At 46.3% G+C, this 22,103-nt stretch overlaps 1 protein-coding gene across 19 annotated transcripts in view; it reads left to right on the top strand.

The window, feature by feature from the left end:
- The first annotated feature begins 21,206 nt into the window (after positions 1-21,206).
- The window catches only part of TNXB (tenascin XB), a 158,405-nt gene continuing 157,508 nt past the window's right edge, over positions 21,207-22,103 (top strand). For 16 of the 19 annotated variants that reach the window (XM_061619534.1, XM_061619532.1, XM_061619533.1 and 13 more), the window contains exon 1: positions 21,207-21,376. The gene's annotated coding sequence lies outside the window, so the exon portion shown is untranslated. The remainder of the gene's footprint in view (positions 21,377-22,103) is intronic. The other 3 variants (XM_061619547.1, XM_061619549.1, XM_061619548.1) reach the window with 1 other exon arrangement.

Genomic DNA, 22,103 nt, shown 5'->3' with positions numbered 1-22,103 from the left:
AGAGAGGCTGGGGGAAGGGCATCAGGAGAAGCCCTACATTAGGCAGAATGAGGTCACTTCCTCAGGTGCCTTCTTACCAGATCCACTTCGTGACTGGGCAAGGCCACGGCTCAGTGGCAGAGTATCTGCCTTGCATGCCAAAAGTCCCAGGTTCAATCCCCGGCATCTCCAGGTAGGGCTGGGAGAGACCTCTGCCTGAAATCCTGGAGAGCTGCTGCCAGTCAGTGTGGACAATACTGAGCTAGATGGACCAGCGGGTCTGACTCAGTCTAAGGCACCTTGTACTCTAGGGCTTCAGGCAAGAGTCTATCCCAGTCCTACCTGGAGATAACAGAGCAAGGCAGATGCTGTACCAATGAGCTACGGCCCTTCCCAGGCTGCATCTTCCTGAGGAGGCCTTGAAAAGCTTCTGCGGAAGCTCAGAGGTCCCTGGAAGACAAGTTGTTTTCCCATGGAGGGAACTCAGAGGCTACCCTAGCGAAAATAAACAAATAAATAACACTAAAAAGCTCCCTGAAGGGAGAAACTCTTCCAAACCACTGCCTCAAAGCTTTGGCATGCTGAAGCACAGCTTGGGATCAGTGGCCTAAGTGTCTGACCTCTAGAGGGAGCCTCTCCCATGCTGGAGTAGCTCCCTGTTCAGGCTGCACAGAGAAATAGATACATCTCTTTCCCCACACACACACCTCCCTTGTCTCTTCGGGCTCAGCCAGAGATGATGGCAACTCCCAGGGTCTTTGGTGCAGGGTTTATTATCTTTCTGGCTCCGCCAATTCCTGGCAACCTCTGGCTAGGCTCATGCTTTGACAGCTCCCTGGAAAACAAGCCAGGAATGCTGGCTCCAACCCCATTCCCTTGCTGCGCGGGTATCCCCTCAAAGAGAGAGAGACCCCAGGTTGTATACCCAGGCCAAGCCAAGACCAGTAAAACATGAGCCTTCCCTCAGCTTTCTGTGTCAAAAATCCAAAGACAAGACTCCCACAGGGACATGCTTGAGCTTACAACAAGCTGACGGAAAAGGTCACTCGGCAACAGCCGTCTGGACAAACAGACCTTCCCTTCCACACTGGCTCGTGGCCTTTGGGTTGCCACGGAAACAAGCTTGGAAACCTAAGGGCCTTGTCTGATGACATTTTGATGGTGGGTTCCCCCACATGCATATACCAGGAGTTTACTCTGACAACGGCCCTCAGTTGCTTCCTAACAGGCAGGGCAACTCTCTTCACCTCAGCTTTCGGCCATTCTGGCTGAAGTTCGGATTGCTACCTCTTTCAGTTGTTGACTCAATTTATAGCCCACTTTCCCCCAAGGGAGCTTAAGGTGGTGTCCATGATTCTCTACCCCCACTCCTGCCATTTTATCCTAACAACAGCCCTATGAGGTAGGCTAGGCTAAGAGAACAATGATTGGCCCGAGATCACCTGGTGAGCTTCATGACTGACAGGGGACTTTGAACCTGGGTTTCCCTGGTCCTGGTACAACCTTTGAACCACCGCAGACACTCTGGCTATTAAGGAACAGGCAATATTTTGAACAAGCTGCCTGAGAAGCAGAAAATCCAAAGGAGACTCTTTGGCTGGCGCTGATGAGGAAAATGTGACCTGTTGTGTTTCTGTTGCTGCCCAGTGCTTAAGCAGATTCTTGGTCCATAAAAAAAAAAGAAAAAAAAGAATGTGTCAGTCAAGAACACAGCAAAGTGTGCCTCTGAGCGTGTGTAAAGTGCTTTTCCTACAGAATTGAGCAGCAAGAGGATGTTGCTACCAGATACATTCTAAAACCCTGGCACCTGGAAACTAAGCACAGTTCCACCCTGCTTTGTCTGACCACCCCATCCCCCCTACCCCAACCATGCCCCCGTCAGCCAATCCCTCCTCATCCCTGACCCCCAGCTCCAGCCTGCACTTGAACTTTCCCTTTCTCACACTCTTGTTTTCTTGCTCTCCTTTCCCTTGGAGACTCGCAGACATATTTTTATCCATGAGCTCAGCTCCCGTTGTATATTCCTGGGATCTGGAGCAGGAGAAAGCGTCCTGCATCCAGTTGTCTGGGGTCCAGCTGGATCCACGTCCACGGCAAAAAGGAGAGAATGAAAATGAGGTGGAGAGAGAGAGAGAGAGAGAGAGAAGGGGGGAGATCCTGGAAAGACAGAATGAAACATTAGAACCGTGTGTGGGCTGAGGAGACTCAACATGACAAGTTTCTCTGGCAGGGTGTCGGGGTCTGTACGGGCTAGAGGGGAGAAATGGCAAACTGGACACCAAAACTCCTGGGTTCCCCTGAAAGAGGTTGTGATGATTTTGGCAATTTGGAGACATTTCCTGAGAAGAAGCATTGGGACAGGAATTTAGAGACGATCCCTGGAGCGTGGTGTTACTGGCTGAAGACGCTCCAGCCGAAAATGAGTTGTTGTCGCTGCTAATTAATAAAAAAGGCAACGCTAAATCTTGTCTCGAGGTATGGATCCTACACTTGGTACAAGGTGGCCTAAAGTAGGTTGAGAACTGGCAGGGATGGTGGGGGAGGAGGGCAAAACAGAATCAAAGAACTTTATTCAGTTTCCTCGTTCAAATTTTGTTTCCTTCTCCTTTCACTTTCCCCCAGTAATTATCCTTGGCCCACTAATACCACCCTTCCTTTTCCCAGGTTCCTCTCTAGGCCCCTGTCTGACGTGATGTTGGGATCAGAGGCCCCCAAATGTCTGTGTTGACCCCTTTTCCTGGCCAAAGCAAACGCCACTCCTCTTTGAAGGGCTGTTCCTGGAAGGCCTGGCTGTGGCGATGGGCTTTCCAGACCACTGGGGACAGAGAGACCCTTTTCTCCACTTTCACTTGGGCCTTTCATCCCTTCACACTGGCCCCACAGAGAGCAGAAGCTGGGGAGTCCAGCCAGGACCCTCAGTGCTTAGAACTGGCCCATAGGAATGTACACAGTTGGAATATAACAATGTCGGGAGTGTGACCCTGCCCCAGCTTCCAAACTGCATGTAAGGAAAGTACTGCCTTTTCAAATGCACATTCGCAGAGAGAGGTTGGAGGAACAGGGGGAGATACTCAGCACATGCTCAGAAGAATTATCTTTTGCTCAACAGAAGGTAACCAATCCGAAGCAGGCAAACACTCAGTAACTTAAGTTCTCGTTTTGGGCCAAGCTGAAATGATGGTGCAAGTTTCGGGACGGTGTAAAAGCTGGAACGGAACGCAACAGGCCGGAATGGGCCCTTTATAAAATAAATTGATGCCAAAAACAGTGGGATGTGTTAGAGACACTTGAGAACGACACTTGAGAACAACATTTAGGAACAAAAACCATTCCGATAGGATTTTATTAACCCTTTAACAACCAAAATACCCTCCGGAATGGAATGAAACAGCCCGGAATGGTGACTTCCCAGTGAGCCGGACCTCTGAAATTCACCAGTCCCACATGACTACATGGGATGCATGCAATAAGACACAAAACTTCCATGAAAACCACGTTCCGATACCCGTTCCGGGCTATAATACACTTCAATATAAAACAGCCCGGAACAGCGACTTCCCACCGAGCCAGACCCACCAAATTCACCAGTCCCACATGTTGCTGCCTCTCCTTTTGTTGGGAAATGGGAGATAACACAGGATGACCCAGGAACCTCTGGGGTGATCAGCAATACCCTTTCTTGCTGTTTGTAGGTCCTCTAAGCAGCACTATTGGTGCTGCTACCAGGTTGCGAATGGCTGGTGAATTGGGGGGAGAGAGAGAAAGAGAGATTGGAAGGGCAAGTCAGCTGGCTTTTACTCATGGCTTTTCTGCTGTAGGTAATGAGAGAAGACACTACTTGCTGCCACGGAGCCACCTCCACAGTATAAATATAGCATACCTGGGCTGCTGCCTTTTTGGTCTGAAAAAAGGAATCATCCTGCCTCTGCAGAGACCAGCAGATCTTATATTGCCCCTAGTGGGAAGAAGAGTAAACTGCAGCTATTCTCTAGCACCCAAAGCTATCTGTAGTTGCATTCAATACTAGTATAGTGTACTACAAAAACCTTGCTAGGAAAGAAAAACAACAATGTACTATATTGTTTTCACACACATACCTCATTAATCATTACTAGAGCTGCCAACTAAGTAACAATATTTAATGGAGCAATTTGTTTTGCAGTTAAATTTGCATGCTATCAACATTTCATTCAGGATGTTTTGTGTAGATGACTGTATAATTTATAAATAAACACTACCGCTCGTTGGAATGAAAGGTCATATTTAATATATATTACAATAACATAAGAGAATCAAAGTATTCACAAAAATACAGAAGTGTGCCCTTAACTTTCAGCAGTACCAATTTAAATTTGACATCAAATGAAATTTGTCTCTGTTGTTAAATTAACTGAAGTTATATTTGGCTATATACCATTGAAAACAATTGGAGCGCATAGCACAGATCTTTGCTTGTGTGTATGCAAGTGAAAGTGGTTGCTGTGAAAGCTTGTGGCCCAGAGCATTGACTCATACAGTTATACATGACTGGTGCATTTGATTGACTTGGCTGGTTCAGGTGTTGTTCTGGGCTCTGTTCAGAAAGATGTATTATTGCATGGAACGTGGCTTATGTGGAAGTTTTGTGTCTTATTGCATGCATACCATGTAGTCATGTGGGACTGGTGAATTTGGGAGGTCTGGCTCATTGGGAAGTCGCCGTTCCGGGCTGTTTTACGTAAAAGCGTATTATAGCCTGGAATGGGTATCGGAACATGGTTTTCGTGGAAGTTTTGTGTCTTATTGCATGCATCCCATATAGTCATGTTGGACTGGTGAATTTGGTGGGTCTGGCTCACTGGGAAGTCGCCGTTCCGGGCTGTTTCATTCTATTCAGGAGGACATTTTGGTTGTTAAAGGGTTAATAAAAATCCTATCGGAATGGTTTTTGTTCCTAAATGTTGTTCTCAAGTGTCTCTAACACATCCCAGTGTTTTTGGCATCAATATCTTTTATAAAGGGTCCATTCCGGCCTGTTCCATTCCGTTCCGGCTTTTACACCGTCCCGCAAGTTTCAGGGGACATAATTTGCCCTCTGTTGATAACTCCCTCCAATCACCAGGGATCTCTCTAAAAACGGCAATCCAACGGATTAAACTTCATGAATGTAAATTGATACAATCTATGGATGGAGAAGGAGTGACAGGGAAGGTCACTGCCTTTCCCTTCCTCTGGCCTGGCCCTCACATCCTCTCCACCAGTGAGGGAGGGATTGATTGGCTGGGACTATGCGCCCCCCCCATGCCCCACCTAGAAATGTGGCTGCCCCACCTAACAAGGAAAGGTGGCTACAGGGTCGGCCGACTGTCAGCAGCTCCCCAGGGTTTCAGAGAGGAGGCTGGAAAGGCCAGGGGTCAAACCTGGGACCTTCTGCATGCAAAAGCAGGCACTCTGCTGCTGAGCTAGCCCTTCCCTTTGGCAGCCACTGTGTCCAGTAGCATTCCCTGGGCATTGCATTGTGGAAGATAAAACATGGTGGACACCCAGTGTCAAGCAGCTACTGGTTGAAGAGCTGCCTTGCCCAACGCTGATTTAAAGATAAAGGTTGCCTAAGAAGGGGGTGCCTTGAGGTTGCCCATCAACATTTAGCAATGCCGGCACACAGCAGACTGAGCAGCCACACACTGGTCACCTGGCCACAGTCCTGTTCCCCACTATGGTGGTGACATGTATTGTAAATTATAGTAATTATTTCTATATTTGCATCCATATATAAAAAACAGAATATGCAAGTTGTATGCAAATTATAGTCCACTTTTGTCCCCTTTTTTGAGCAATGCATAAAGGAGCACCTTAACTGCATGTAGCCTGTATGGTAAAAAGTAGACCCACCACCACCTGCTTTATTCATGGACAGGACAAATACTTGAATGTGGTGTAGCGGTTAGAGTATTAGACTAGGACCTGAGAGACGGGGGTTGCATCCTCACTCAGCTCACTGGGTGACCTTGGACCCGTCACTGCCTCTCAGCCTAACCTACTTCACAGGGTTGGTGTGAGGATAAATTGCAGTGGAGAGACAACCATGAACGTCACCTTGGGCTCCTTGGAGGAAAACGTGGGATATAAATCTAATAATTAATAAATAAATAACACATGGCTGCCTAAGCATTGCATCTAATCTGGCTATAAGTGGCGATTGTGATAAACAGTTAAATGGGCATTTGTTAAGTATGGCTGAAGGCAAAAATTAGGGTGGACTGAGTGATGACTGTTTGGCTTGCATTATGACTATAGTTATTCTGATGTTGAAAATGTAACCACAACAAATACTCTTAAAATAACCTTGCTTCCTCCCACCAGGAATATATCCAAAGCACAAGCTCCTTTCAAAATGTTCTGAATCTGTACCACAAAGTTTTGAAATAGCACTGTTGCCATAAACCTCTCCTCCTCTAAGTCTCAACACTCTCTCACACAATTCACCTATAATGAGAAACTAAAGTTTAAACTGAAGATGGCCAATGGGGGTGGGATGGGGTGGGGTGGGACATGTGACAGGCTTCTCTAAAAAGATAGAAGCTGAGAATCACCCAATAAAATAGATTGGCAGTAGATTCAGGACAGGCAAAAAGAAATGCTTCATCATACAACACACAATGAACTTATGGAACTCACAGCCACAAGATGTGATGATCGGAATGCGTTTAGATGGCTTTTTAAAGGCTGGCTGGACAGCATTTCAGTGGCACCAATGACTGAATGTTTTGTTTTGGTGTTCGCCTTCGGTTGGGTGCGTTGTTTTTGCTGGGGATGAACCCTCTTATTGTATCCTTGAATATGTTTCTCAAGGATCATAGGAATATAATGCATATGTTCTCACCATTGCAGGCTAATCCTTCAGGACAAGTGGGGCACTGTCTGTCCTTGGCAGTCCTCACCTGCTTCCCTCATTACTTACAACCAGTCCAGGGGTGGCTGTGGCTGTCAGCAGTGGCGTACCTAGCGTATTTGACACCTGGGGCGGATAATTTTTTAACACCCCCCTCCTCTATACGACAAAAACTTCCTCCAAGTTCCTGCAGAAAAAAGCACAACCATTTATTCAATAGTTTTTATATCTACCTAACAGTTTGAACTTTGATCCTTTGGTTACAGTCTGATATAATAATATTTTATGTAAATAATTGTCCAGTAACTAATAAGTGAATTTTAATAAAACCGAAACATCTGCAAAAGGTACAATTTAGCTAACTACTAAATCGTACCCCTGATGCAATGTTTTATTTTCTTGATTTGTTCTTTAGTTTTAAAACAAACAATTAACAATTAAAAAAGAATAAATTTCAGTTTTAAAGACATTATTCAAATTCAGTAAAATATTTCATGTATGAACTAAAATTTGCACTTACCAAACAAAAATATTACACTTTGCAGTTCGTATTGTTTTACTTTTTAAACACAAATAAACACTCCAAGCGGTCATAAATGACAGAATTGAAGTAACTCAAGTTCTGTTTCTTTGTCTTTACAATGTGCTATCATTGTTTATTTCGAATCTACTGTTTAAACACAGGAATGTGTAGTACCAACTACCACTTAAAGAGATGAGAGAGAGAGAGAGAGAGAGAGAGAGATGGAGAAAGCTTCCCATCAATCAATCAAGAACTCAGAGTGTATCATACAACAGATACACATTGCTATGTTTAGTCACTATATAAATGGTTTCTCCCCACCACCCTAACAGGAAGAGAGGCTCTCTAAAGAGCAGAGCTTGGAAAAGTTACTTTTTTGAACTACAACTCGCATCAGCTCCAGCCAGCATGGCCACTGGATTGGGCTGATGGGAGTTGTAGTTCAGAAAAGTAACTTTTCCAAGCTCTGCTAAAGAGTGGACCATTATGAGAGAAGAAACAGATTTTTCCAAAGGAATTTGCAGCAAGGGAAATGATGGGGCTGATGGGAGTTGCAGTTGAGCAGCCTCTGGAGGGCTGCCAAAGGTTCACCATACCTAAGACAGGGGATCAAGATGGGGCAAAAACATTCCCCATCTGCGGAGTTCCAACTCTTCTGCCCTGCCCCCGCCCCCAGGCCTGTCCTCCAAGCACAAAAAGTGTCAGGCTGGCACAGCGGCTCTTTTCGCCTGGGGTGCAAATGGCTGTCCCTCAGGAGCCTTTCCTGACTATGCAAGCTACTCTAGTCACAATGTTAAAGTCTTCCAAACGGGTAACCGTGAGTCTGTTCAGCAAAAGCAATCTAGAGCCTTGTGGGACCCTAAAAATCTCCAGAGTTTTTGAGGGGGATAAGCTTTCATGGACTGGAGTCCACTTCATCAATGTTACCCTGAGTCAGCAGGTACATATACATGAGAGTGCAAAGGGAAAAGAAATGTGTACACCCTGGGGGGGGGGAAGGGTGGTTGCTCAGTGGCAGGACACCTGCTTTGCATGCAGAAGGCCCCAGTCTCAATCCCTGCCATCTCCTGTTAGGGCTGGGACATATCCCACGTGAAACCCTGGGCAGCTGCTGCCAGCCTGTGTGAGCAATACTGAGCTGGAATGCCCAGTGGTCCGACTCAGGCCACAACAGCTCCTTGTGTCCATCAGGAGCACCCTTACCGCCATGGCAGACCATCTGGGAAGGGGCACCCCTGGGAAAGGCAGAGCATCTCCTGTGCAGGGGAAGGGCGGTCCCACCTTCAGTCCCCACATCTCCAGGTGGGGCAGTGAGAGAGCCCTGTCTGGGATGCTGGCGAGCCACTGCCAGTCAGTGCAGGCAATATTGAGCTAGATAGACCAGCGCCTGGACTGGGTGTCAGGCAGCTTCCTGTACCCTACGTATACCTGCCGGCTGAGGAAGGACACCTCGTGCATCTGGTGAAGCGGCCTGTGGGGAAGCCGGTGCCACGCCAGATGCACGAGGCTTGCAGGCGCTGCAGGATCCTTCGTCATTCGCGGCGGGGAGGGGAATCCCTGCGCACTGTCTTGCGCCCAGGGCAACGCGCAGGAAGGAAAGGGCGACGCAGCGGCGAGGAGAGCGCCGAGGGCATCCCTTCTGCTCCGCCAAGCACCGCCAGACCTGCCGACTCTCCTGCCTGCCGGGCTCATCCAACCCGCGAGAAAGCGTCCTCGCCCGGCCGCTTCTTTCCGAGGTGATCCTGAAGGCTCCCAGCCTCCCTTCTCCAGAGAGAGAGAGAGAAAGAGAGAAAGAGAGACCCAGGAGCGCAGGCCTCGGCCGGCAGCTAGATGCCCAAGGGGGCACGTGCGCACCGGGCACTTTCCTCTCTGCCCCGTGGACTCTCCACGCCCAGCCGCCTCGCCTTAGGACAGCAGCCCTGGAGGGGCGGGGGTGCTCCTCCAGAAGCCCTCCCCTCGGCAGTGAGAGAGGTCAGACCCAGGAGTCCGAGCCGGATGCACCCCCTTATTGCTGGCACCCGGGGCGGTCCGCCTCACCCCCACCCCACCCTTGGTACGCCACTGGCTGTCAGCCTCCTCCTCCTCCTCCTAATTCTCCGTTTTGCCCTTGTAGAACTCAGCAGGGAGGAGAATGGGGACAAAATCAGAAAAAGTTGCTCCAACTGTCATTGACTGTAGCTTCACCACCGATTTGCTCTGGCGTCCCCTACTGTTGGCCTCCCTGCCTTCCACCTTACCTGTCCCAATGGGCACCAGCCTCCCCTGGTTCTACCTCCACTGTCGAAGGCAATATACCTCTGTGTACCAGTTGCTAGATATCACAGGTGGGGAGAGCCCTCTTGCGCTCAGGTCCCGCTTGCGGGCCTCCCAGAGACATCTGGTTGGCCACTGTGAGAACAGGATGCTGGATTAGATTATGTTCTTATGACTGAAACATTTTTACATGATTTTTTATTATTGTGGTTTTACTTTGGTTGTAAATCTTGGGGACTTTTTCTGGTGGAAAACAATACATACATATATATATATATATATACATATGTATATACACACACATGAGTAAGAGGAGAGGGAGGTATATTGCCTTCAGGCCCTGCTGGTGTGTTTGTACTTCTTCTGGAAGTATCTGGGGCAGGGGCGGGGGACAGGATGCTGGACCAGATGGGCCTTTGGCCTGACCCATCAGGACTCTTCTTATGTTCCTGCAATCTTACACTGCTCATCTGCATGCCCCTTTCTTTGTACACGTGGATCAGCAGATTTACTGACTGAACCAGCTTGCCTCAATGTAGTGACTGTGACCCTTTAAACCAGGGGGTGAGAGTTATCCCGGTCCCAGGTTAGCTACCGTGAAGCGGAAGGCGACGATCGGTGTATGGAATTGCATCTCAGCACATTGCTGGGGAGAAGCCATTGCGCAATGGTAGAGCACATGTTTTGCATCCGTAAGGGCTCAGGCTCAGTCCTTGACATCTCCAGCCAGAGCTCGGAAAGCCCCCTGTGTGGAACTCTGAAGAGCCACTGCCAATCAGTGTAGACTGGGGAGGGGGCTGACCCTCTCCCCAGGCCACACCCTTTCTCCTGACCTTGCTTTGCACCCTCTTTGAGTGTTTTTGCCTGGCTGGGCTGTGTCCTTGTTCTCTGATCGTGCCTCCTGATTGCTTGGATGGAAGATAAAGAGGGGTGCGTGAGGGTGTGTAGAAACTGGACCCAGGTAAAATTGGCTTTCATTGCTCCACCCGTTTTTCCTTCTGGCCCTGCCCACCACTTGCATGTGGCCCCCAGAAGGTTGCCCAGAAGGGAATGCTGCCCTTGGGATGCAAACGTTTACCCGCCCATTATGTAGACTTTACCGAGCACAAGGGACCAACAGTCTGGCTTGACGTAGATCAGATTGCCTGTTTATTGAGCATTTGTCCTGATCCTTTTTCAGAAAGTTTGAGCAAAGGTTATGCAACTTCCATTATTTCTTCAGCATTCATCCTGATTTGCTTGTATGGAGGTCATATGACTTCCTGTCAGTCAATCATTATCCCGCCTTCTAGTCCATTTCCCCATCACTTTCCTTACTGCAAGCAGTCCTATTTATTTTAAAAGTGCATCTGTTGCTCTAGAGTGCTTTAATTGGTCGGTAATTAATGCTTTAATTATCTGTCAGGAATGCTTTGATTTGGATTCCTGCATTGAACAGGGGGTTGGACTTGATGGCCTTTTAGGCCCCTTCCAACTCTACTATTCTATGATTCTAATTGCACAAACCTAAATTTACTGCTGTGCTGCTGAATCCTTCCCTGCAAAACAGTGGCAGCCTGAAAGCATCCATAAGTTAAGTGTCATGTGTTCCTTATACCCAGAGAGTTTTGAAAGTTCTGGAATTTATACAAAGCTTTTAAGGAGATGCATGCTGGTTGACAATGTATTTAAAAAGGGAAATTTATGATATCCAAAATATGTGATGTGTGTGTACTGGGTGGTAAAGAAAGTATGCTTTTCAAGTGTGTGTTTCAAAAAATAAGCCTTTAACCGGCCATGAAGATGAAGGACACGTTAGAGACGCATCAAAATGATTAACGGGCAGTTCCCCCTGATTAAACTTAATCCAGTTTTGTACTCCTATGCTCTGTTCCTGGTTTGAATTCTTGCAGTCGCCCCTGATCCACATTGAAGGGGCATGCTGTTATTATGGCTAACCCATGGCGTCTGTGCCAATGAATGGATGAAGCCAACAGCTCCTGTGTGAGAAGGCTGGCTGCTTTCGTTGTGGCTTGTCTCTTTGCCAGAAGAGCTTCGCTGAATTTGGTATCTCCTGTACTGCCAGTGTGGGTTTGGGAGTAGCATCACCTTTAATGCAGGCTGACTGGCTGAAGACAAGGCTATAGGATAAGGCAATGATAGGGAAGCTGTATGGCCCACCCGGTGTTGATGGGTTGCAACTCACACCAGCACCACCAGCCAGCATGGCCAATGGCCAGCGATGATGAGAATAAATGTCCAGTAATTAGGAATGGGGGAGAAATTTGGTACAGTCTGCATGTAAAGGCAAACCTATGAAATTCACACTTTCCGAAACAATCTGGGAACAGACATACAGCTGCCCTTTGTAGGAATTGGCACTGCGTTGGATTTTGCAGTGCAGGTCTCCAGCCAAGTCATACGTACAGCAATTCCTATACTAGGGTAACGTGGGCATTAAAATGCATATATTACTGAAAATATCATATGAAAGTGTTATGTTAGGGGAAACTGCTTTGCAAAAATGTGTATGTTAGGCAAGATTGCACACAAAAATATGCATTTTTTTGAGAAATTTGCACTAAACTGATTTTTTGCGAGGATTTTTTAAAAAATTGCATACTGATGGGGAAAGGTGAGTACTGGTTGGTGTATCCTTTCAGGAATTGTGAATTAGGTGAACGGGACTTAATAGTTCCCGCCTCCTTAGCCACAGTTTGCACCTCACACCTGCCCTCTCTGTGACTTGCTCTCCCCCCCCCGTCTACCCTTTACCGCTGGCCTCCTTCCCCGCAGACTGCCCCGCCCTACCGCCCCCAGTGGTGCTTGTCGTGATTTTTCCTGGACAAAGGGATGAGGTCACATATTGGAAGGAAATAGTGAAAGACTCAGGAGGGGGAAGACAGGTTTGGACAGAGAGACAAGCGGAGACTGAACAACATGATGGAGGGAAGCCAGATTCCTCTATCTCTCTCTTCCTTCCCAGCTCATTCCATTGCTTATTACTACAAGACCCGATACATTCTTCACAAGAAAGGAACACATTTTCATTGTGAGACCGAGATCAGAGCCAACGGTTCCTTGAGGAGAAAAGGCTGTGGATCTGTTTCCCGGATGGTGCTCGAAGCCAGTCAGCTGTATGACGTAGGCGAACAAGCAGGCTTTCTGGAAGGGCTGTCATGCAGGAGATATTGCGGGCTGTCTATAGCTACTAGGCATGATGGCTATGTTCTACGTCCAGTGTCAGAGGCTGTATGCTTCTGAGTATCTGTCGCTGAGAATCGCAAGCGGGGAGAGTGGCAGTTGCGCTCGGGTCCTGCTTGCAGGCTTCCCAGAGGCACCTGGTTGTCCACTGTGAGAACTGGACTAGATGGGCCATGGGCCTGATCCAGCAAGACTCTTCTTGTGTTCTTCTGTTTTTATGCCACCTTCTCCTGAATTTCATGAACTTCATTGATCAGGTGAACTGTGGAACTTGCCCCGACAAGATGTGGTGGTGTCCACGAACTTGGATAGGGTGAAAACAGGATTAGACAAATTCACGGAGGATAAGGCTCTCAGTGGCTACTAGCCATGATGGCTATGTTCTGCCCCCACTGTTGGAGGCAGTTGCTGGGGAATCACTAGTGGGGAGAGTAGTGCTATTGCGCTCAGGTCTTGCTTGCAGGATTCCCAGAAGCAACTGGTTGGCCACTTTGAGCAGGATACTGGACTATGACGGACCTTTGGCCTGATCCACCAGAGCTTGTATTAAGATGCAGGGGCAGAATTGTTTTCTGTTACTTTAGAGCAGCCTTTCCCAACCTTTGGGTCCCCAGAGGTTGTTGGGCTACAACTCCCATCAGCCCCAGCCAGCATGGCCAATGGTCAGGAATTATGGGAACTGTAGTCCAGCAACATCTGGGGACCCAAAGGCTGAGATAAGGCTGCTGTAGAGGGCACAGCTAGAACCAACAGGTTGAAATTGCATGGAAGCAGTTTTCAGCTAAGTCTTAGAAGAAACTCCCTAATGATACAAGCTCAGTTGTTTAACAGTGTACCTGACTGCCTTGGGAGATGGTGACATATTCTTCATTAGAGGTGTTTAAACAGAGGGTGGGCAGCAGTCAGTCAGGGAGGCTGCAGTTGCATCCTGCACTGCAGATCCTGCCCTGGGTGGGGGTTGGACTAGATGACCTCCAAGAACCCTTCCAAATTAAGTTAATTGTAGCGTTTGCATACAAAATGAAAATTTACATTAATACAAAAAGAAAAAAGGGGGAAACTCACCACATCTTCAAAGTTAAAACACAGATTAAAAAAATTGAAAAGCCTAGACTACATAAGTTGTTTAAAAGGCCCTGAGTGGACAGAAATGAGCTTGTCAGCCCCTTACCACCACTAGCACCCTGCCATGGAATGTTCACAAACATTCTAACATAAAATTCCATTGCAGAATGCTGAACTTCAGCACAAATCTTCATGGGAAATATGGATGTCTAGATTGGCCATGGTGGGTGGGAAATTCACATATAGGAAAAGGAAGGTAGAGGAAAGAGATGGAGAAGTATTTAAGGCCAGGAATGGTGAGGCAGCTGAACTAAACATACTGATTTGACACAGCCAGTCACATCTTTGGTGGTTACAAAAAGACCTATACCAGGGACGGGGAACCTCAGGCCTCTCTCTCTGGCCTTTGGGATGCTCCCCAGGCCATAGCCCTCCTCGCCCACATCCTTTCCCTAGGTTTATCAACTATTATCTCAGATAATTGGAAAGCAAATGGAAGACTATTATCAATTATAACAAATGAAACTTCCATGTGCAATGGCAGTATACCTCTGAATACTGATATAGTGAACAAAAAGCGGGAGGGGTGCCTTCATGCTTATTTCATATGAATCAAACAAACAAACAAACAAATAAATACAACATCACTAAAAGTTGAAACACCCTCACGCACGTGCAAACACTTCCCCTCAACATGTTTTTTTCTTTGTTTCCCTCCTCCTACCCTTCTCCTGGCTTTGGGCTGAAACAAAACCACCCCCTTCTCCCACCCCCCTTTCTCTGCTGCTGGGTTGAGAATAAGATCCTTGCTAACAAACAGCTGGAGGCCATGCAGGAGAAAGAGAGAGAGAGAGAGAGATCTTCAGCCCACATTCTTCTCTCCCTTACCTCTTTTTCCACTTTCCTTTGATTGATTGCCCTCCCTCGTCGTCTCCACACTCCTCAGTCCTTCCCATGCACACCTTCTGCCACAACAACAGAGATCCCCAGAAGCCAATCAGCATGAAAGGGGAGTGTGTTAGCTACTAAGAAGAGTCTTCTCAGTGGTTATCTCACCTCTTTTCACTCTCATTGACTCCAAATCAGCGGGAAAGGACTTTGAAGACAAAGGGATCCTTCTGGGACCCTGCTCCCAAAAACCGTAAGGTATCTAAGACCCTCCCACAGGACCCTGGAGGACTGCACTCCTGACAATGCATGACATTACTATTAAGTCAGAGTCGACCCATTGAAAGTAGCTTCAAACTCCATTGATTTCAGTGAGTCTGCTCTGAGTAGGGATGGAAAGATCTGTCAATTTTGGTTCTCTCAGTTTCTCACTTTCCTAATGTTAAATTCAGTTCTCTACATTTCTGCAGCAATCTGCAATTTTTTTTAAAAAAAAATCCTCATGAAAATTTTCCACCATTTTAGTGCAAATTTCTCCAAATAAGCACATTTTTGTAGGCAGTTTTGACAAAGGTGCACATTTTTGCAAGCCATTTCTCATCATTTCATGCCTTTTTGCATGTTATTTTCACTCATATATTCATTTTTATGCACACGTTCCCCTAATATATGCATTTTTGTCAGTGTGGTGCAGTGGTTAATGTGTTGGACTATGACCTGGGAGACCAGAGTTCGAATCCCCACACAGCCATGAAGCTGACTGGGTGACCTTGGGCCAGTCACTGCCTCTCAGCCTCAGAGGAAGGCAATGGTAAACCCCCTCTGAATACCACTTACCATGAAGACCCTATTCATAGGGTCGCCATAAGTCGGAATTGACTTGAAGGCAGTACACACACACTTGCAAATATTGTTTAGTTGGCAAACTGCATCCCAAAATTCGAATAAATGTGAATTATAAAGGATGGCTGTGTTTTGGTTCTCATATTGTTTTGAAAAGTGCGAATTTGATAGATTCTGCTTGAAATGCGAACTGAATCGAAATTCTCACCCATCCCTAGCTCTGCGTTTGATTAACGCTAGATATCTCCCAATAAAATTACAATAAATCAACGACCAAACAATCAAAACAACCATTTGAAACAGCAGGGTGGAGGCAGGAATAACAGAAAGCCTTCTCAACCTGAGGGATTCAAGAGTGCTCTTATAAACCTTATAGCCCACAGGCTTAGGGGCTAGAAGCCTGACCAGTCAATGGGAGACACTAAAGGAGAGTTCACCTCATCTAGGGGAATTAAGCAGTGCTCTCACTGGGAGGGGGAAGACATTTGGTCCAGTTCACATTTTAATATGAAACTCGTTGGCACTGCCTGAAACATGAACTGAAACAGAGATCCTTCAAAATATGCACTTCTCCAAATTTTGCAGTAAAATTTAACTTTGCATACCACAGAAGTTTTGGGGTTTGCTTTGTCCTGCTTTGGAGCACTGGAGCACAAGAGTGACCCTCCAGATGACAACAATGCAATTGCAGAACAAGCCATAGCAGAGCAACTTATAAAGTGGAACGATGTGCAGATGGTCCAGTATAAACGCACCACTAATGCACTGTTATTGTATCAACGACATGTTGCAGAAGAGACCTGCCCATCCCCCAAAAAGCAGCGTGAAGGGGCTCAAAGTGGGACCTACAACAAAATGTTGCACTGTGAAGTATTCCTGTTCCGTGTTTCAGGCTGCAATCCTATACCTGCTTAACTTGGAGTAAGTCCCATTGAATTCAATGGGGCTTACTACTGAGTCAGCATGTATTAGGATTGCACTGCCACCCAGTCAGCCCAGCCCTCCTTCAGGATACTCTCTTCCATTCCCCCTTTCCCTGCTGTTCTTTATTTCCCCATCCTGAACAGCGAATCAGCATCCCATGGCCACTGCCTAGGGCCCCCAAACCTTAGGGGGGTTGCATATACTGTATATGTGTGTGTGTATCTTGTATTTCTTTCGTCATATGCAACGGCAAGAGAACAAAAAGCAACAGGAATTTTAAGGCCAATTTTGCAAGAAATGTTTCTAAAAGGGATGAGTTTCACACAACTTGGGAACGGCCTCACGTTGACCTGCTTGAAACGTGCTCCAGTGATAACAATGGTTTCTCCACCATCCTCCTCCACCACCAGTATTTTCCACCTGCAGGAGTGCCTCTCCAGGACTTGCTATTGCCTTGGCCTGTAGGCCACCCAAAACATTCATCACTACAGATGATCTACTCCACACAAAATTGGGAGGAGTAGCTCATACCCTGGAGGACAGAAACAAGATTCAAATTTCTGATAGGCTGGAGCACTGGGCTGAAAACAACAGAATGAAATTTAGCAGGGCTAAGTGCAAAGTTTTACACCTAGGAAAAAACAACAACAAATGCCCAGTTGCAAGATGGGGGATACTTGGCTCAGCAGTACTGCATATGAGAAGGATCTTGGGATTGTTGTTGATCACAAGCTGAATCTCCAACAGTGCGATGTGGCTGCAAAAAAGACAAATGTTATTTTAGGCTGCATTAAGAGAAGTATAACTTCCAAATTGTGTGAAGTACTAGTTCCCCTCTATTCAGTACTTTTTAGGCCTCATCTTGAGTGCTGCGTCCAGTTCTGGACACCGCACTTTAAGAAGGATGCAGACAAACTGGAACGGGTTCAGAGGAGAGCCATGAAGATGATCAGGGGACTGTGGACAAAGCCCTATGAAGAGAGACTGAAAGAACTGAGCATGTTTAGCCTTGAGAAGAGAAGAGTGAGGGGAGATATGTTCAAGCACTTGAAAAGTTGTCACACAGAAGACAATCATCCCAGAGCGCAGGACACGAAATAATGAGCTCAAGTTGCAGGAAGCCAGATTTCAACTGAACATCAGGAAAAACTTCCCAACTGTTCGAGCGGTACGACAATGGAACCAATTCCCTAGGGAGGTAGTGGGCTGTCCAGCACTGGAGGCATTCAAGAGGCAGCTGGACAGCCACCTGTCAGTGACAGCAGCTTGGTGACCTGTCTCTGTTATTTGTAACAGCTGTATCATAACTGGATAATTCTCTGTGTTGATCAGCCTTCATTCATCTGGTGCCCTCCAGATGTTGGAGTATAGGTCCCCCATCAGCTGTGCTGGCTGGGGCTGATAGCTGTAGTCAAATAACATCTGGATGGTGCCAGGTTGGTGAAGGATGTTGCAGGCTGGGATGGGAGAATCTGTCAGTTTTGCTTTCTCTCAGTTTCTCATTTTTCCAGTCTTAAGTGTTCAGTTCTCCACATTTCCATATCCGTGATTTTTTTTAAAAAAGTCCTCAGCATTTTACTGCCTATTTCTTCTTATACACATTTTTGCAAGCAATTTTGCTTAATATACACCCTTTTTAAAAGCAGTTTCCCTGGATATAATGCATCGTGTACGTTATTTTCCTCAATGTATGCATTTATAAGTACACTTTACCCTAGTATATGTGGTTTTATATACATTATTTGGCTGGAGGGTTGCATTGCAAAATTCAGAGAAGTCTGGATTTCAAAGGATGGCTGTGTTTTTGGTTTGACTATTATCTTGGAAAGTGCAAATAAGTGCGAACTGAACTGAATTTCTCTCTCATCCCTACTGGTAGGTTTATTAGTGGTGTATGTATAGATGGGTCTTGCTTTTCCTCAGTTAGCTACAGTATGCCAAATGTCCCCATCTCTATACCAAATCTGGCATAACACAGCAGGCTGAGAAGGCCATCTACAAACAGGGCCAACCCAAGACATTTTGCCACCTGAGGCAATGGACAAGATGGTGCCTCCCATACCCATTCCCTATACATAAGCCAACTGGACTGGCAACTGAATCTTACTTCAACACTAGCATTGAATATGCCAAATGGACCTGTCTATGCTCTAAGATCAACAGATGAGGCCCATTTGGTGGCCTCTGTACGGTATGAAGTATGTAGTGTGGAGGTCTGGAAAAGGGCCTTTTCAGTTATGGTTCCTTGTATGTGGAAATCCTTCCCTACTGAGGTGCATCTGGCCCTGTGGGCGGAATTTAATGTAGCTGTAAGCAAACTGTTCCACCAGCGTGGAGATGAAACTGAATTTAAGTAGATTGATGACAGAGATCTCTCTCAACTTAGTATTTGGGATCATTTATGTGCTTCATGGTATTGCTTTATATATTCAAAAACTTCATGTGGCATTTCGGACATTTATTTAGGGAACTTCTCTACCTCCTTTTTCACATTTTTCACTGAAAAATATGCAGTTATCAATAATGGGAGAAGGATTTAATTGTCCAGATCTTAGTGTATACTTTTAGCTCATACAAGCTTGAAGTTCATATAAGCTTGGCAAGATTGAATGAATAGTGTTGTGGTCTACGTACATGAATAGCATTAGCGAAAAGGAAAGGACTATTTCCACCTACAATTTAAGTGCCTAGGGAGGTGTGACATATAAAGATACACTTTGACCCATTTAATTTAACTCTGTAGGGTGACTTGGATTTGAAAATAGAGAGGGAATCCTTTTTGTGGAAAAAGTGAGCTGATAGTGGGATTTGTACATTGCATCAGTTAACAGGATCTGATAGAGATTTTTTAATCATTTTCATGTTTGCGGTTTACATACCACTTACCTGCTAGTGCTGAATGACAATATCTTTAACTACAGCACCTTTTGTTGACTGTTTATGGACTGTCAGTTTTGAGTGCCTAAGCATCTCCTGTGCTGCTGGAGGAAATAACTGGATCTTTGCAGAAAGCTAAAGCCATAGTAGTTGTTTGTAAATGTTTCTTGGGATTTTGTAAATTGGATATTCAGGATCTTAGAGACAGATGGAATCGGAAGTTAGTGTGTTCCATTCAGCTCAGTCAATGGAAAATTGTGTAAGCATTATATTTAGTATTTCTTTAGATTTAAAATGGAGATTGATTCAACAAAAATTGATGTTCCAAGTGTACTGGACTCCACAATGCCTTTATAGGAAGGATTTGGCTAGTTCAGATAAATGCTGGTGAGGTAAAGTTGATAATGCCTCTTTGAGGCATAAGACATGGTATCATCTTTCTGGTCAGGAATGATTGTTCATATTAACTTTGTTGTGGAAAAAACCTTGATATTTGCTGATGCTCACAAACACTTTTAAATTATATTCCTGTGACGTAGGAACTAACAGGTGGACAATGAAAGTGGATTCTGCAAGCCCTTAAGGTTGCAAAGAGACTCATACTTCAAACCTGGAGGATAAACACTGATCAACCTCTTCCCCATCACTTTCCTAATTTGAAAAAAAAGTCTAATTTTTTAGAGAAGCACAGGAGCTCCAAATCAACTTTAATTGTACCATCTGAATTTGGCATTATTTCATTGAATCCCACCCCAAAATAGTGACGGTGTGCAAGTGCCCTGGAGCCTCTTTTCATCTGAAAAGTGGGATAACCCCGCTACCTTCAGACTTCAAAATAAACGAATAAATTTATTATTATTATTATTATTTGATTTATATCCTGCCCTTCCTCCCAGCAGGTGTGTGCCCATATTTATCTTGCTGTGTGTACATGAAATGGGAAGCTGTGTTTAGTGGAAGCTTCCCAATAGTTAACTTGTGGAATTCACTGCCACAGGGTGCAGTTATAGTCACCAGCCTGGATGGCTTTAAAAGGAGTTTAGGCAAATTCATGAAGGATACAGCTTTCAGTGGCTACTAGCCACAATGGCTGTGTTCTGTCTCCACTGTCGTGGCGGCCTGTGCCTCTGAATACCGGTTGCTTCTGGGCATCGCAAGTAGGGAGAGTGTCCTTCTGGCAGGCGTTCCATCTGGTTGGCCATTGTGAGGACAGGATGCTGGACTAGATGGCCCTTTGGCCTGAACCTGCAGGGCTCTTCTTATGTTCGTACATAACGCATGTACTACACATTGCGTGACATGCTATACCTGGGATCTTCTCTACATGGAAGCAAGAGCTCTGTAGGAGATTGTGTTTGCGTGTGAAGGAGCTTTTAGGCATGGTGTGGAGCCTTGACAAGGGTGAGAGAGACTGATGAACAGACAGAGAGAGGGATGGTTCCCGTGAAAAGGATCAAAGGCTAGAATGGTTGGGGGCCATGCATCACAGAGAGAGAGGAAGTATGAGAAGGTGAAAGAGATTTTTTTGGGCAGGGGGAGACAAAGTGCAAAAGAACAAGACAAGAACAAGTGTGTTGGAACAGGAGGGTTTTGAAGGCATCTGAAGCTCAGTGCCAAGATAGTTATCAGCGATTCCCACTATGATCTCATGGCGTTTGTGTCTGACTGCCTCTGTTTCCAAACCAGGCAGAAGCAAAGGAGTCAATGAGTCTCTCGTGTGTGTGTGTGTGTGTGTGTGTGTGTGCACGGTTGTGTGTGAGTGTGCGTGTGTGTGAGTGATGCACATATGCTTGCTCACACCCCAGTGCTGCCCTGAGCCAGGAAATCCAACGGCCAACACTCTCTCGCCTCCTCTCTCCAGGGCAGGAGAGATAGAGACAGAGACAGACAGAGAGAGGGAGCAAAGCAGAGAGGCAGCGGACGAGTGCAGCTCTTCCCTCCTTTGCAGCCTGAGCATCAAACTTCTGCAAGTAAGGAGGGATCTCCGTGTTGGAGGGAGCTGACATGGGGAAGTTCTGGGGAGGGCGGTGGTGACAGATGCTCCGCAGAGCACCAGACCTGGGAAAAGTATTGGCCTTTCCTAAAAGGATTGCTGAGCAGCTGCAATGGTAAAGGAAGGACTTTGTGCAGAGAATGAATGGGCACGCTGGGAAACTGGAGGATTTCAGGATGTGTGTGCAGCGATAACGAGAGAGAGTGTATGTGAGAGAGACTGACAGGCAGGCAAGAGAGAGGGGCAGATGAGCAAGTCTGATGCTTGACACTGGTGCGGACATGTTTGTTAACCTCCATAAATGTGTCTCTACACAGGAATTTTGTGTGAATTAATCGGGGGGAGAGAGAAAGTGATAACTGAATCAACAGATGGAGAGAAAGAGACTGGGTGGATGGATGGATGAGTGGGGAGGGGGAGAGATTTAGTAGGGTCACCCAGAGAAGGTTTATAGTGAGGTCAGAAATGGGAGGCAAAAGAAGACAGCACTGTTGGACACAGGGACATAGTGAATGCATGAAGTTTACTACTGCAACAACTGGTTGTATCCCGTGCCTAGTCTTACTCAAAGCAGACCTGCCGAAATTAGTGAATCAAAGTTAGTCACCGTGTCCAGTAACTTCAGTGGGTCTACTCCGAGGAGGACAAGCATTAGATGCAGGCTAGCCCATCATGATGGTCTCTAGTGTAGACAGATGGCTTTT

This window comes from Rhineura floridana, chromosome 3 (genome assembly GCF_030035675.1).
Source record: "Rhineura floridana isolate rRhiFlo1 chromosome 3, rRhiFlo1.hap2, whole genome shotgun sequence".
NCBI lineage: Eukaryota > Metazoa > Chordata > Lepidosauria > Squamata > Rhineuridae > Rhineura > Rhineura floridana.
Note: the sequence above shows the minus strand (reverse complement) of the source record. Positions and strands in the feature narration are given on the sequence as shown.